Raw genomic sequence first — 5,746 nt, forward strand, 5'->3', positions numbered from 1 at the left:
CTGGATGAACAGTAGACGATGGAGGGGTGTCCGTTGAGGGGTGGTTGAACAGTAGCCGGTGGAGTAGCGCGCGGTGGAGACTGGGTGAACAGGAGCCTGTGGAGGCTGGAGGAGGTCGACGGTAGCCCATGGAGGCTGGAGGAGGTCGACGGTGGAGATGAATAGTATCCGGTGGAGTCCGTTTTTGCGGTATGCCACACCCCTCCCGATGAACAGGACCCCCATTTCGACCGTAGTGCTCCAAGACAGGTCCGTTTCGTCCGTTTTGCGGTACGCCACACCCCTCCCGATGAACAGGACCCCCGTTTCGACCGTAGCACTCCAACACAAGTCCGTTTCGTCCGTTTTGCGGTACGCCACACCCCTCCCGATCAAGAGGACCCCCGTTTCGACCGTAGGAGGTCCGTTTCCTCCGTTTTGCGGTACGCCAGACCCCTCCCGATGAACAGGATCCCGTTTCGAACGTGGCCGGTCGAACACAAGGCCGTTTCCTTTGTTCTGTGGTATGCCAGGCCTCGTTTCCATCGCCTGTTCCGTCCAAGCCCTCCCGATGAACACGCCGATGCATTTCGTTCCGACCCAGCCGGTTGGCTCCCCATGAACACGAGGACGACGTTGTTTCTCCGTTCTGACCCAACCATGTACACGAGCCCTGGCCGTACGTATGCGCGAGTAGGCGTTCGAGACCCCGCTCGTATGTACGGACATGGCCGTATTTTCTTTCTTGCACCTTGGCCGTTGTACGTATGTGTACATGCTACATGCGCGCCTCTACATCGACACGTGCGCGCCTCTACATCCATTAGTATATATGTACGTACACGTTTGCGACTAGAATGACAACACTACGTACGCTTCGACCAGGTGGGTCCCGACTGTCAGGCACTTCCTTGCATGCGAAGATGTAGCTGGTGGGTCCCAACAGTTAGGGAGGCGAATCGTTTTTTTGCCCGGACGCACTTCTTGCGTGCGAAGATGTAGATGGTGGGTCCCAGCAGTCAGGGGGAACATTTTTTCGCGAAATACGGTGGCCTGTCCGGTGGGTCCCTTTTGTCAGGTGGAGGAATCATTATTTTCCGCATAATAAGGAGGCACTTCCTTGCTGCGGCCATGGACCTAGCTGTCAGCCTCTCCACGTACAGTCCACGTCCGATGAAAGTCGTTCCTTGACCACATTGACCACGCCGCACCGAGAGCACCACGGCGGTGGACGACGGCGAGGCCTAGGAAGGGGACAACTCGGAGCCAGGGAAGACGCGACAATGGAATCCCGCGTGGAGAGGAGTACGAGGGTTCACTGGTTCGGCTACAGTGTGAGGCTTCCGTCACTACAGGGCCGGGCCAGCGGTGGGAATAGTAGGGGGCGGTGAGGCCTCCGTGGCAGCACAGCCGGCCACGGGAGGCAGGAGCATGCGGCAAGACCGGCGCTGCTTTGGGCGGCTGGAGCAAGAAGACCAGAGGTTAAAGAAGCACTACACCCGTTGGATGGACATCGTACGGTCCGAGACCAAAGCAGCGCCGATGGAAGTCCGATGGATACAGTACTCTTCCGATGGAAGTCCGTCGTTGACCATGTTGACCATGCCGCGCCGAGAGCACCAGGACGATGGACAACGGCGAGGCCTAGGAAGGGGACGACGCGGAGCCGGGGAAGACGCAACAGTGGAAGCCCGCGCGGAGAGGAGTATGAGGGTTCACTGGTTCGGCTGTGGTGTGAGGCTGCCGTCGCCGCAGAATAACCGGGGGTGTGGGTGAGTAGAGGGATGGCCTGGTCAGCGGTGGGAGTAGTACGGGGTGGTGAGGCCTCCGCGGCATCAAAGCCGGCCACGGGAGGCAGGAGCATGCGGCACAACCGACGCTGCTTTGGGCGGTTGGAGCAAGAAGACCAGAGGTTGAAGAAGCACTATGACCGTTGGATGGACATCGTACGATCACTGCAGCTAGAATCGTTTATATTGACTAAGTTGACAAAGCCCTTGGTACGCGTCAACTTAGTAGGCCCACAACTCGGATTTGGCAGAGAACATATAGCCCATTTGTGATTTGTAAGAATGTACAACCCATTTTTTAATTCTAATGGAATTTACTACATCCCATTTACAGTTTGTTAAAAGTACAACCCAACTTCTAGCTAGGAAAACAATTAATAATTTCAAACAACCGCTCAAAACAGAATTCAAAAAAATTCCCACATTTTGATGGGATCCGAAATATTTTTATCCAAAATTTCTAGTCAGGTTAAATATAATTTCAAAATAAAGTTGTATTACGTTAAAATCCAACGAAATATTGCGTGCGCAACAAGTAATGAAATTAAAATTTTCAAATTCCAAAAATAATATATTTTTAAACTAATTACGCGTTTGGTGCATAGTTACTGCCCAGTTATTATAATTACATCCCATTTATTATTTCTTAAAGTCCATTTTCTTGTTAAGCCTAATGCATACCTCCTAGGAAAGTTTGCAGCCCAGCGGGGCGGAGAATAACAAGTTGACCCGGATATTGTGTACAACTGTCGGCCCAGTTGCATTGCTGATGTTAAAAAAGGCCTGTGTAGTACAGTACAACCTAACATGGCTACTCAGCCCACATTTAGTGACGCCGGAAAGGCCCAAACAAGGCTTCTGTACAACTTCTTGAAGTCACTGAGCTCAATTAATAACTTAAGAAAAAAGTTAGATTACAGTGGAACCTAATTAAAAGCTGTCACAAGCAAATAAATAATTCAACAGGTCCCACTTGTGTGTGTATGCGGTGTGTGCGCATGTGTGTGTGTGTGTGCGCGTGAGAGAGAGAGAGAGAGAGAGGGAGGGAGAGAGAGATAGAGAGAGAGACCCATCGGTCGATGCTCGTAAATACATCTTTCAGCCATATGCATTGCTGATGCTCAGTAAAAACTTATATAGTTGAGACAATCATATAGAACATCATAGCACACTGAACTTGCATACAAAAATTTCACGCAGGCGACATAATCTGGATGGAAGCAGTGGATCGCTACGGGTAGGGCTATGTTGAAACCAATGAAGTCGTACATAACGGTTAATCATCTTTATCAATGACGGGGAAATATCTTGAATGTCGTGCAAAGAAAACAGACAGACAACACAATAAGTTCTGCTAGCACATTAAGTTGACGTACAACCCTTTCTAAAAAAGTTCAGGTACAAAATTAGAACAAGTCACAATCAAATGTACTGGCATATCAGTGCTTCACACCCATAGTTCAGATTTAACTAGTAGGAGTATCTGACAAGATTCAATTGTTACCTCAAATTAGAGCACATCCAGGCAGCCAGCCCTGCCTCTTCTCCCAAAGAAGTAGTGGCCTCTGCCGCGCGATGGAATAGACCCTGTGCTATCCATCGTTCCGAGCAACATGGGGAAAGTCTGACGTCGACTCCTGTAATGGACGTTGTCGACAGACCCTGGCACCAGCAGCGGCAGCAGGACTTCGATTGATGGATTGACCACTTCTTTGACATGCACGAACACTCGATACAGGTACATCCCTAACATGGTCCGCGGCGGCCTTAGTGGCGATGAATAGTACAACTCCGGTTCCTGCACCGGTACTCAACACCAATCACCTTCAGTATGGTGGACGACCTCTTCATCCATGCCATAACCGTCAGAGCCCAGCTGTCTGGAGGAACAAACATACTTACGAGCTCACCTCCAAGGTCGTTGATAAGCTCGTTCATGGACTCGTTATTCCAAGCACGTCGAGGCATGCCATGGAAGGTAAACTTTGTTAAAAAATCAAGCTCAGAGGTCACCGAGCCCCATCCGGGGTGCCACCGATCAAAGCTCACCAGCGCGCCATCACAGAACAAACATCGGGAAGATTCGAACACACGACTGCAGTCAAAAGTTGTCCGGAACCTGACGAAGAAATTAGCTGGTGGCGGATGGACTTTCGTCGGACACCCGTTGCATACAGTACTCTTCCGATGGAAGTCCGTCGTTGACCATGTTGACCATGCCGCGCCGAGAGCACCAGGACGGTGGACAACGGCGAGGCCTAGGAAGGGGACAACGCGGAGCCGGGGAAGACGCAACAGTGGAAGCCCGGGTGGAGAGGAGTATGAGGGTTCACTGGTTCGGCTGTGGTGTGAGGCTGCCGTCGCCGCAGAATAACCGGGGGTGTGGGTGAGTAGAGGGATGGCCTGGTCAGCGGTGGGAGTAGTACGGGGTGGTGAGGCCTCCGCGGCATTAAAGCCGGCCACGGGAGGCAGGAGCATGCGGCACAACCGACGCTGCTTTGGGCGGTTGGAGCAAGAAGACCAGAGGTTGAAGAAGCACTACGACCGTTGAATGGACATCGTACGATCACTGCAGCTAGAATCGTTTATATTGACTAAGTTGACAAAGCCCTTGGTACGCGTCAACTTAGTAGGCCCACAACTCGGATTTGGTAGAGAACATATAGCCCATTTGTGATTTGTAAGAATGTACAACCCATTTTTTAATTCTAATGGAATTTACTACATCCCATTTACAGTTTGTTAAAAGTACAACCCAACTTCTAGCTAGGAAAACGATTAATAATTTCAAACAACCGCTCAAAACAGAATTCAAAAAAAATTCCCACATTTTGATGGGATCCGAAATATTTTTATCCAAAATTTCTAGTCAGGTTAAATATAATTTCAAAATAAAGTTGTATTACGTTAAAATCCAACGAAATATTGCGTGCGCAACAAGTAATGAAATTAAAATTTTCAAATTCCAAAAATAATATATTTTTTAAACTAATTACGCGTTTGGTGCATAGTTACTGCCCAGTTATTATAATTACATCCCATTTATTATTTCTTAAAGTCCATTTTCTTGTTAAGCCTAATGCATACCTCCTAGGAAAGTTTGCAGCCCAGCGGGGCGGAGAATAACAAGTTGACCCGGATATTGTGTACAACTGTCGGCCCAGTTGCATTGCTGATGTTAAAAAAAAGGCCTGTGTAGTACAGTACAACCTAACATGGCTACTCAGCCCACATTTAGTGACGCCGGAAAGGCCCAAACAAGGCTTCTGTACAACTTTTTGAAGTCACTGAGCTCAATTAATAACTTAAGAAAAAAGTTAGATTACAGTGGAACCTAATTAAAAGCTGTCACAAGAAAATAAATAATTCAACAGGTCCCACTTGTGTGTGCATGCGGTGTGTGTGCATGTGTGTGTGTGTGTGCGCGTGAGAGAGAGAGGGAGAGGGAGGGAGAGAGAGATAGAGAGAGAGACCCATCGGTCGATGCTCGTAAATACATCTTTCAGCCATATGCATTGCTGATGCTCAGTAAAAACTTATATAGTTGAGACAATCATATAGTACATCATAGCACACTGAACTTGCATACAAAAATTTCACGCAGGCGACATAATCTGGATGGAAGCAGTGGATCGCTACGGGTAGGGCTATGTTGAAACCAATGAAGTCGTACATAACGGTTCATCATCTTTATCAATGACGGGGAAATATCTTGAATGTCGTGCAAAGAAAACAGACAGACAACACAATAAGTTCTGCTAGCACATTAAGTTGACGTACAACCCTTTCTAAAAAAGTTCAGGTACAAAATTAGAACAAGTCACAATCAAATGTACTGGCATATCAGTGCTTCACACCAATAGCTCAGATTTAACTAGTAGGAGTATCTGACAAGATTCAATTGTTACCTCAAATTAGAGCACATCCAGGCAGCCAGCCCTGCCTCTTCTCCCAAAGAAGTAGTGGCCTCTGCCGCG

Source organism: Triticum dicoccoides, chromosome 2B (genome assembly GCF_002162155.2).
Source record: "Triticum dicoccoides isolate Atlit2015 ecotype Zavitan chromosome 2B, WEW_v2.0, whole genome shotgun sequence".
NCBI lineage: Eukaryota > Viridiplantae > Streptophyta > Magnoliopsida > Poales > Poaceae > Triticum > Triticum dicoccoides.